Here is a 12,338-nt window from a genome sequence, read left to right on the forward strand (position 1 = left end):
CCAAGTCCTTGATTAGTCCCTGAATGCCGGACACGAACCAAGGGGGGGCCTATTGTAGAGTGTACGGTTATAGGCCTACTTATTTCGGGCCCAGGCTAGAATGAGTATAAATAGTACCAAGCCCAACGTCATGATTCGCCCACTATTCATAAGCTCGGCATACAGACACACCTTGCATATAGGGTGGTCAGAAGGTATCCTTATGGTGTGCAGCAATACCTCGACAGCCCGGGAGTGCCTTAGGGAAACATGCTGCCGAGCAATTTTTGGAGGCTAGCACCAAATCCAACGCCCTCGATCCCATTTCCAATAGAGAATATTCCTTGTCAAGAATAATCAAATAGGGCCCCACCCACACAAGTGGAACCAGGGGGTAATGATGATTCTTCCATTATCCTAAAGCCATAAATAGGAGGAAGAACGAGGAAATGGGGTTGGACAGTTGGGAGTGAGGGAAAAGAGAGAGAAAAAGGGAGAACAAACAGTTGAATGAGAGAGCTCAAAGAGAGAAGAAGAGAGGCACAGTTGAGAGGTAGATTTTTCTTGAAACTTGCCTAGGAGCCACCCATAGTAGGAAACCCAATACCCACAATATAAATACATTGTGAACCCAAACAATAGGCCCAGTTAAGAGAGGGAACTTTGGGTACACACATATATATAATTTCATGAAAGGATTTTTAAAGATAAAGTTGCACTTCAATTCTTATTTAGGAGTCCCCTTTACGATGGGCTTGTTCCTTCCTAGAAATGAGAGAAAATGAGAACAATGTTCATGATTGTATGCCACAAAAGTATATATCATTTTTTGGATATTGTAATACATAACTATTCCACCACCAAATGTGATCCAAACTTGTTTTATCTCCCTTCAATCCATTATGTGATAATTGAAGAGATTATTTACATGTATTTTTAGTTATATGACTCTTTTAATGGGTCATGTAATTTATTTAAATAATACACATGGATAGTCGTATCAATCATCGTATATTGGGTTGAAAAAAATAACTCAAAATCGATTTGGAGCCAAACATTATTTCCATTAAATTGATAAATTTCATTTAAAAAATAAATTACGATTTTTTTTTTCTTTTGGGAGCTTTCGTAGTAGTTTGCCTGTGCTTTTCTTGGTTTAGGTTTGGGCGTATAAGGAGGCCCAAAATGTTGAACAAAGCTCAATGAGTTGTTGAGCAAGTGTAGCTTTTAGATATACATGTCAAATAAAACGAAAGCCTAGTTTATAAAAATAAACCGACTTTAGGCCTTTAGTTTGGCCCAAAATTTGAGAATGAGCCGGTAAATTTTTTGTTCTTTCCCCCTAAATATTCAAGCTTTAATTCAAATGCAATTCAACATTAACTCATTGAAAGCTTGCTTGAAATATAAGTGAGACAAATTAAACTTAAGAACCACAAACCTTCTTATCAAATTGTAATCATTATGTTTATTTTTTTTAAATAAAATATATAAAGAATTAGTCAAATCATATATTAATTATTAAAATAACGAATCTTATCAGTTGGAAGATGAAATTATTTTGCAACAACAATAAAATACGTGCTAGTTTTCTCAACCAACTTGGTTGCCAAAATCTTGTGCTTTAATCAAGTTCGACTGGACAATAGATGCAATTAATGCAATCACTTAAGGCTTCAAATAAAAAAATGTCCCCACTTGTAAAAAAAATTATATATATGATATGTTTATCTATATATTTTATTTTAAAATTTTAAATACTTTTATTGGTCAATAAAATGCATTAAAGAAACCATATTGTATCCTAAAATGCAGAATACTACACAATAACAGTGCACACAATTTGATAGGACAAGACTTCACAGTACTATGTGCACAGTGTAGTCTTGTCCACAAGCCCTAACACATCACAAGGCCTAAGCTAAGCTGGCCCTCACACGGCCCCACACTAATTGATAAGTTATCACTTTTTTTAATGTAAGCTCTTACTTTATCAATTATTATAAATTATCACACCGATTAATAATTTGATGTATATAATATCAACTCATTTGTATTATAGTGATACTAATTTATTGAACCATGTAATAAATTAATTTTTATTTGTGCAAATTTAGATTATAAAGTTTAAAAAAGAATCTATTTAAAACTTTCGCCTAAGACTCCAAAATTGTTGAGCTGGCCCTAGCTTTAATTTTGTTCCGCTCCCTATCCCTTTCTTTTTCTTTTTTTTTTTCTTTTTCTTTTTTTTTTGGGCTGAATAATACTTTCCATTAAAGTAACACAAACAAATTACAAATAGGATTAGGGGGCCACAAGCTCTCCATCCCTTTCAGCCAAACATCATTTTTGTATTATTAGCATATTATTCCACTATGTAATCATAACCAGGGTCCGTGACATGTAACTCTAAGAGCATTGCCATCTAGGGGGTGTAAAACACCCCCAATTGCTATTTTAGCCATTGAGAACCTAAAAACATTCTCCATCCTGGTATGCAAATTTTAAAAATTTTACAACTTGTGAATAGTAGGTACTTATAATTAGAACTTATTGTTCATGAGTTCGTAAACTGAAATATATTATTTTATTTATTTATTTATTATTTATTATTTTTTCTCTCTTTCTCACTTTTTCTCTGAACCTCTCATCTCTCTTCTCTGAAACTCTCCACTCTCAACTCTTTGCTTGCTCGGTGCTTGTGGGTTTTGTGTGGACTATCCTTTGATTTTTTTTTTTTGTGTGGGTTTCTATGCATATGGTGTTGCTGTGGTAGTGAGGTGGGTTGTTGCCGTGGTTGTGGGGTGTTGTTGTGGTGGTGAGGTGGAACCGTGGAGGACGTGGGTTTGTGGATCGACGTGGTGGAAGTCTGGGTTTGTGGATCAATGTGGTAGAGGCTTGAGTTTTTGGATTGGCGTGGTGGAGGGTATGAGTCAGCGTGGTGCGTGGTGGATCGGCGTGGTGGAGGTCTGACCTTGCTTTGTGTTGATCGGCGGTTAAGTATGCTTTGGGTAGATCGATGACTATGATTTTTTGTGTGTTAGAGGTGACGGTGGTGGTGTGTATTGGTGGTAGGGACTGGGGTTGTTGTGGTTTTTTTTTTTTGTTGGTGGTTGTAGGGGGTGTGCGTGGTGGTAAGGTGGTGGGTGGGTGGGTGGGTGGGTGTTGGAGGTGGTGGGGGACTGTGTTTTTTTTTTTTTTTTTTGCTAGTTGCTGGGAGGTGTGTGCGGTGGTGGGGTGGTGGACTAGTGGGTGGTTGAGCTAATCTTTCTGGTGGTTGCTAGAGAGAGGAAAGAGTGAGATGGGAGAAGAGAGAGAAATTAGTTTTTTATATTATTTTATTAATTTATATGTAAAAATAAAAACTGGAATGTAGAGTGAGTTGTAAAATGAGTTGATAAAATAGATAAAGTAGATTTTTAAGGGGTAAAATAGAACTTTTTTTGCCAGGATGCTAATGCTCTAAGACTAATATTATTTTATTATATATTAAAATAGTTTTACTATTTAATAAATAAATAAACATAAGAATGTAACTCTAACTTGAAGCCAAATGCCCTTTTTGACTCAATACAACACACACACACACACACACACACACACACACACACATATATATATATATATATATATATATCTTTTCTTTATAATAAAAGTGGCAATGCCGCTACAGTGCTTTCGCACTGTGCATCCAGTGTATTGGTACTGTGCAGCATTGTAGCTGCAACAGTGCTTTAGTTTAGTGATTTTTTTTTTTCAACCCTTTTGTTTATTCAACTGTCACTATAGCTAAAGTTTTTTTTTTTTTTTTTTTTTCTAGTAATCCGTTTTTTTTTCTTTTAAATATTGATGTAAACTGACATTTATATTGTTATACAAATACAACAAATTTTACAATATTTACACAATTATTGACGTGTCAATTTCTTACAAGTCGAAATAAAGTAATAAAATAAAATATGAGATTGGTTTTTTTTTTTTTTTTTCAGTAATTGATTTGTGTTTTTTTTTTCTTTTAAACATTGATGTAAGCTGACATTTATATTTTTGTACTGACACAACAAATTTCACAATATTTTCACAATTATTGACGTGTCAATTTCTTACAAGTCGAAATAAAATAATAAAATATGAGACTATAGCCAATCGCAAGTGAAAATAAATGTTTTAAAAAAATGTTACAACACTTATTGTTATCATAATGCACTGTAGCACTGTAGCTATAATAGTGCTTTGGTTTAGTTTTCACAATTATTGACGTGTCAATTTCTTATAAGTCAAAATAAAATAATAAAATAAAAATCAGTGTCCATTCGAAACTTTTTCATGTTTTCTTATTTACTTTTTCTTTTTGTCTCAATTTAAAAAATAAAATAAGTGTAAGTTTGTTGTCACATATTTAATATAAAAATTATAATTTTTTTTATCTTATATTTAGCAAAAAGCTTTGGGCTTGTTTTCTGTTATTGTTTAAACAATAATTTTTATTGTTTAAATAACAGTACACTTATTTTTATAATATTTTTTCACCCACACATTTTTCACAACGCTTGAATAATGTTACTAAAAATCTCTTACCAAATAGACCCTTTATTGTCAAATGGACACTCAATAATGTGATGATATACAATAAATTTCACAACTGAAAATAAATGTTTTAAAAAAATGCTACAACACTTATTGTTATCACAATACACTGTAGTTACAACAATGCTTTGGTTTAGTTAGTCACTTTTTTTTTTTTTTTTTCAGTAATCAGTTTGTGTTTTTTTTTTCTTTTAAATATTGATGTAAGCTGACATTTATATTGTTATACTGACACAACAAATTTCACAATATTTTCACAATTATTGACGTGTCAATTTCTTACAAGTCGAAATAAAATAATAAAATATGAGATTGTAGCCAACTACAACTGAAAATAAATGTTTTAAAAAAATGTTACAACACTTATTGTTATCACAATATTTTCACAATTGTTGAGATCTCGGTTTCTTATAGATCAAATAAAAAAAATGCTAAGTCCATAACATTTTAACATTAATTTCTACAATGCCTAAAGTTTTTTTTCCCCCAGTAATCGGCTTGTGTTTTTTTTTCTTTTAAATATTTATATAAACTGGCATATATATTTTTATACTAACGTAACATATTTCACAATAATTTTACAATTATTGAGGTATCAATTTCTTACAAATCGAAATAAAAAAAATAAAATATGAGACTGTGCCAACCACAATTGAAAAGAAATGTTTTAAGAAAATGTTACAACACTTATTGTTATTACAATATTTTCACAATTGTTGATATCTCAGTTTATTATATATCAAATAAAAAATTGTTAAATCCACAACATTGTAACATTAATTTCACAACAAATCATAGGTAAGCTATTATTGATGGATAACACTGGAGTTACAGTGCTTTTGGTTTATTCAACTACAGTGCCTAATGTTTTTTTTTTTCCCAGTAATTGGTTTGTGTATTTTTTTTCTTTGAAATATTTATGTAAGTTGGCATATATATTGTTATACTGACACAACAAATTTCACAATATTTTCACAATTATTGACGTGTCAATTTCTTACAAGTCAAAATAAAATAATAAAATATGAGATTGCGACTAACCACAACTGAAAATAAATATTTTGAGAAAATGTTATAACACTTATTATTATCACAATATTTTCAGAATTGTTGAGATCTCAGTTTCTTATAGATCAAATAAAAAAATGCAAAGTCCACAATATTTTAACATTAATTTCTACCGTGCCAAAAGTTTTTTTTTCCTAGTAATTGGTTTGTGTTTTTTTTTTTCTTTTAAATATTTATGTAAGCTAGCATATATATTGTTATACCGATACAACAAATTTCACAATATTTTTACAAATATTGAAGTATCAATTTCTTACAAGTCGAAATAAAATAATAAAATATGAAACTATGACCAACCACAACTAAAAATAAATGTTTTGAGAATAAAAATAACAATGTTGTCAGTTTAAAACCAATATTAACTTGTCATTTAAAATTTGTTCTAAAAATGTTATGAATGTAGCATTTCTCTCAAATAAAATAAAAAATATTTATTCGGATCCTAAAAATGAAAATATTGTGATATTTTGTTATATTCTTAGACTTCTTTTTAATATAGTCAAATTGGGTGAGCCAAAATTCATAGTTTCACACACAAAATCTATATTAATTTTGTTATTACTGGGGCAGCACGTGTAGCCAACACTAGTGTATGCGTGTGTGTGTGTGTCTATATATATATATATAAAACACCCTTAGACTTTAAGTGCCAATTGAGTCCTTGGATTTTCAATTTGAGCAGATTATGTAAGATATCTAAACCCCATTAGCTGAATTTTGTGAAAGAGCCAGTCTCTCATTCAATCATTGAATATATATACCCATGTAAAAAAAAAACTGATAGCCTTAGCGCATTCCTTTAAAGGTGCTAAAAATGTTTTTTTTTGGAAACAGATGCTAAAAATGCTAAATGTTATGTTTTAGCATTTTTAGCACCTCAAATGATAAAAACACACTTCCATCAAAAATGCTAAATCTTAAAAAAATTTAGCACCAAGCTACAGTGAGCTGTTATCAATAACAGCTCACTGTAGCGAGATTGTAAAAAAAGAAAAAAAAAAACTTTTTTATTCTCATAATTCCTCTCTTTTCTTACTTCTCTCCTCTTTCCTCTCTCACTTCTCTCTTCTCTCTCTTGATGGATGTGATTCGGCAATGGTTCTGGTCCGACGATGGTGGTCTGATGGTCACGGTGCTATTCCTGGGTCATGGTGGGGTGTTACTGGGTCGTGGGTCGTGGTTTTGATCTTGATTTTGGGTCACCGACGGTACAATTGCTGGTGGGTTTGGCTAGTGGTGGTGGATCATGTTCTTGGGTCACCGACGCGAATCGAGTGAGCTCATTCGCTCATCGACACGGATCGTGTTCCTGGGTCACTCGTGTTTCTTGGTCTTCTCTATAAGATCCATGAGTTGGTTTGATTGATTTTGATTTTGATTTTTTTTTTTCTAGTGTTGATTGGATGTGGATGTGGATGTGGATGTGGATGTGGAGGGTGTGGTGGGTGGATGTTGATGTTGATTTGGTCCGATGTTGTTGATTTTTTTTTTGGTTCGACGGTGGATGTGGATGTGGTGGGTGAATGTAGAGGTTTTTTTTTTTTTTCTACTGTTGTTTATGGTTGCGGTGGATCTGGTTGGTGGTGGCGGCGATGGTGGGTGGATCTGGTGGTTGTGGTATGGGTGGGTAGATGTGGTGGCCGGCGGTACTGAGAATAGTTGGGTTGAAAAAGAGAGAGAGGAAGTATAAAAAATGAATAAAAAATAATAAAGAAAGAATACGTAAATAAAGTATTAAAAATAAAATAAAATTTTTGATGTATAAAATATTGTAAAGTGGTGTGCTATATATTATAAAATTAATTTTTGAGACAGTAAATGACTAAATGCTAAAAAAATTTTAAATCTTTGATGGGAATGCTATTATCGCCTATAGCCAGTCATTTTCTCTCTTGCCAGGCACTCAATGAAGGTTGGCACCAAACCATTAAATGAACCAACCTATGCAACGTTGAGATTCGGATACCTCATCCCTTTCTTTGATCCAAAAATGGGAATGAGTTCCCTTGTCATAGGATTTTGCCAGAGTTCATCATATCATGTGGAAGATATTGGTTTGTCTGATTCTCATATCTTATTAATGGTGCATCAGTGCAGGAACTTTCAAAGATTCACCATACCAATACGACATAATAGGGTAAATTAATGAGTACTGTGATGTCAGAAAAACATTAATTTTAGTTATAAACGCCTGGGTCGCTTGAAACTTTGAAATTTGAATAGTCTAACACCATTTTTGTAAAGAGTCCGGCTAACGTGTGATTTTAGGCACATATTAACCCAGTTATTTTTGAAAAAAATTTCTCAAAATTAAAATTGAAAAAATTGTCAAAATTTTTTTAATTCTCAAATTTTTTTTTTAAAATAATAAATTATTATGTATTTTAAAGCACACATTAACAAAATCTTTTTGTAAATTGCAAGATTCTAGGTTGTCACATTTCAAGTATGACACGGCCTTACTGTACATGCTTCAAATCACATTAAGAGGCCATTCACCGTTGGGTTCTGAATGCTTCAAAGCCAATCCAATGGAAGCTCTATATACCATGGGATTGATAGCTATACCTTGGGTTGTAGATGTTTCAGTTTCTATTTGGCAGGTGGTAAAAGATTCGGATTTCTTTTCTTTACACTTCCCAACATCATGTTCTTGTCTCTGAACTGAAATGAATAGACTGGTAATTGACATAAATAATCATTACCATAACTTTGCACTTTAACGAACAACTCGGTCAAAATGAGAAATTAACAATAATTTTCAAACAATATAATTAATAGTTACTGTTTACAAACTATATTTTTTACTAGCATCTCGAGTCTAAAAGACTCAATTTTGGGCTTATAAATCGAGTATTTGAGGATCAATTTTTATAGTCTAATCTGTCTGATGTGGCATTTTTTTCACGTGGCGTCCACTTGAAAATCGAATATTTAAGATTCGATTTATAAGCCAAAAAAAAAAAAAAAAATCACAAACCACTATATTAAACCAATTTTCAGACAAACTCTTTCCTCTTCTCTCACGCTCTCTCCTCTTCTCCAACAAAAACACTCTCTCCTCTTCTCTCACGCTTTGTCTCATCCCTCTCCGGCTCCAATTTCCTCTCCATGGGCTCTGATTCAGAAATTCTCTCCATGGCACCCTAGATTAAGATTTCCTCTCCATAAAAATTTTCAACCTCATGCTTGCCTTGTCGTCTCAAACAATGCTTGATCTTCCACAAACAACACGGTGGTTTTCTGGGTTTCATTTTTTTGGGTTTTAATTTTCTGGTTTCTGGGTTTTATTTTTTTGGTTTTCTAGGTTTTAATTTTCTGGTTTTTGGGTTTTCTAGGTTTCATTTTTCTGCGTTTGCTGGGTTTTATTTTTCTGGTTTTTTGGGTTTTATTTTTCTGCATTTTCTTGGTTTTATTTTTCTGGTTTTCTGGGTTTTTTGGGTTTCATTTTTCTGGGTTTTAATTTTTTGGTTTCTAGGTTTTTTGGGTTTCATTTTTCTGTGTTTTCTGGGTTTTATTTTTCTGGTTTTTTGGGTTTAATTGTTCTGCATTTTCTGGGTTTTATTTTTTTGGTTTTCTAGGTTTCATTTTTTTGGGGTTTTAATTTTCTGGTTTCTGGGTTTTCTGGGTTTCATTTTTCTGGTTTTTTGAGTTTTATTTTATTGGTTGATTGGGTGGGATTGAATGTGATTGTGGTTGGGTTGTGGTAGTCTGGTGGTGATTGGGTTTTATTTTCTCTCTTTTTCTTCTATGATGAGAAAATGTAAATGGTGGGCTTAAAATGTTATAGACGATCTGTAAAGGGTTGTAAATTGAGTCTTAGAGACTCGATTTCCAGGTGGATGTCACGTGAAAAAAATGCCACATCAGACAGATCAGACCATAAAAATCGATCCTCAAATACTCGATTTATAGGCCCAAAATCGAGTCTTTTAGACTCGAGATACTAGTAAAAAATATAGTTTGTAAACAGTAATTACTAATTATATTGTTTGAAAATTATTGCTAATTTTCCATTTTGGCCGAAGAACTTACACACAAACAGTGCAATTTTGCAGTCCTAGATGTGCACCAATTAATGGGGTGTACCACTAACGGATTATTATCCTCTAGAATTTATAAGATAATTTCTTTTAAAATCTTTTTTATTTGTAATTAAATTAGTAAATTGGATTTTATTGCCTCATTAATAATTTAAACAGAATATCTAAAACTATCTTGTTATTTATTTAAATTATTGACATAACAAAAATCAACTTTTTTTTTACTTCATAATGGTAGACAAGATTTCAAAAACTATGCACAAGAATTATCTTAAAAACTTTAAAGATTCTTAATCGTATTTCGAACTACCATAATAGTGACTACGGCTCAAATTTGGCACCATCTGTGTTTTGTATAACACGCATCATAATTATCTAAGTGAAGCAACCATATGACTAATATCAAGATAATGAAGTTATTAGGATTTTTATTATTGGCTACTTCCATGAAAAAAGTTTATACTGTAATTTAGGTTATGCACATTGTAATATGTAAGGGTGGTGTAAGGGTTGAAGTTTGAAGTTCTAGTTCACTGTGCAAGATCAGATATATCATTTGAGAGAGAATTCATAATCAATCAAGCGAAATTGGAATTTGGAAAAAAGTCTCATTTCAAACTCGCTTGAAACTTGTCTGAGCAAACGTTAAAAAGCATTGATTTAATTTTCCACGGCAGATTCTATAGCCTTCTTAAGCCTAAACTCCACACCTTTATAGGCAAAATTTAAACCCTAACCACAAGAGAAGAAGACAACCGCTCCTTCACAAGAAAAACTAGATCCAAACACTTAAGCACCATGTGTGAGTTAGACATTTTCTGTTGAAAACACAAAGACTATATCAAATCTTTTAAGAGATTTGGAGTAGCCGAAAGATCGATTTGCAAACAAACATATCATTTTACGCAATGAATAACTTGAAAGGCTTAAAACAGGAATCTACAACTTGAGTACGATGTTTGACTACACGTATAAGAAGTCATGTGAGTATTGTATATACCGTAAAAACCTTGTATAGGGGATTTGCTGATTGGGGGTTCACTCTTGGAATGTTTTTACTATTTTAAATTTCCAATCCATAAACATATATTGTCTCTGCGTATGTGAGTTTACTGCTTATGTTCTTTATTGTTTTTTATTTGTTAATCCATCATCATTGTGATTGGAACCTTGACTAATTAACTATTCACTTAATATTTGAGTTAGGGGAGCAAAGGTTTTTTTTTTTTTTTTAAGATATGTATATATAAATATAAAATTGAATTCGAAGGATAGCATATGCTCACATAGACTAGCCTTGCATGCCCAAAATTAATGTATATATTTTACAAGTGGATAGTTAATAACAATATAAAGATCTTTACATTGTTATTAACTATCCACTTATAAAACAAATTTTTTATATATATTTCTTGGTCCGCCACTGCTTAGGAACCCATTTACCCAGATTTGTTATAAGTAATCTTAATGCAAATTTGGTTCTACGGAATTTAAGTAAAATGAAAAGGCGAGCCTTCACTTATTGTTTAGAACCACCCTCGGCGGAGTGGGTGGGGGCAAAACTATGCTTGCATGTAAGCCAAGATTATTTGGGCATGCAAGGCTAGATGGCTTTCACTTTAATTATGTTAATTATTACTATTTATGGGCATGAATTAATGATTATTAGAAGACCTTTTTTTTCTATGTGATTATTCGAAGAATTAAATTGTGTTAGGTGGACCGGTGGACCTCAAAGATGACAAGATTATTCCTTTGCGGTCACTCTAAGTTGGTTTTAAAAAGATTCCATTGGCTAGATATTGCCATTGTGAGTAGATTAATTATGAGCTTAGCTAGCTTGGACTTTTCTTTTCTTTTTATTTTTTTGAGAATGGAGCTTAGCATGGACTTGATTTGTGGAAAATCAGGCTAATGCCAAGGCCGCTCTAGTCTGTATAATCAAGGTAAATTTTGCTTTTATTTTGACTTCAGCAGTAAAATTTCCACTCATCTTTCATCAACGTTTCAGCTTATATAAATGCTTAACCACAAATTGGAAACATTTTTTTCCTTAATGGGAGTTTGATGATCTCTCTTTTTATCTCCTCAATTTACTTAATTTAATGGTGAAGGAGACAGATTATCCAACCTACCCACATTAAGCCAGGAATTAACGCAATAATAATTTTTCAAAAAGCATCGTCCCCTGACACATTTTTTGTGGCTGTCTATGCACACGTTTATAGACATGGTCATAGTATCAACTATCAAATGATAGAGGAAATATTTAGTTTCACAAAGGGCTAATAGTTTTAATTTCTTATTTATATTACATTATTCAAAGTTTTGAATGAACTTTTTAGGATAAGTTACGATTTATAAGTGTGCCAATTGAAATTTTTCTTCACCTAACTAATCTGTTTTTTTTTTTTTTTTTTTTTTTTTAAGATAAAACTTATGTACAATACAATTTCTTAAGGGAAATACTTAAATTCTCTAATTAATTCACATTATTTAATTCAATTTTTCTAGAAAGAAAAAACAATTTTTTACACTATATTGATTAGTGAAATCCAGTTAACTTAAGGAGTTAAGGTAAAGCACCTAAGAATTTGTACTTAAATTTTTTCTTTCTTTTTAATAATTCTTGAAATATAGAAATTGAAAGGAAAACCAAAC

The sequence above is a fragment of the Castanea sativa genome, chromosome 10 (assembly GCF_040712315.1).
Source record: "Castanea sativa cultivar Marrone di Chiusa Pesio chromosome 10, ASM4071231v1".
In the NCBI taxonomy this organism is placed as follows: Eukaryota; Viridiplantae; Streptophyta; class Magnoliopsida; order Fagales; family Fagaceae; genus Castanea; species Castanea sativa.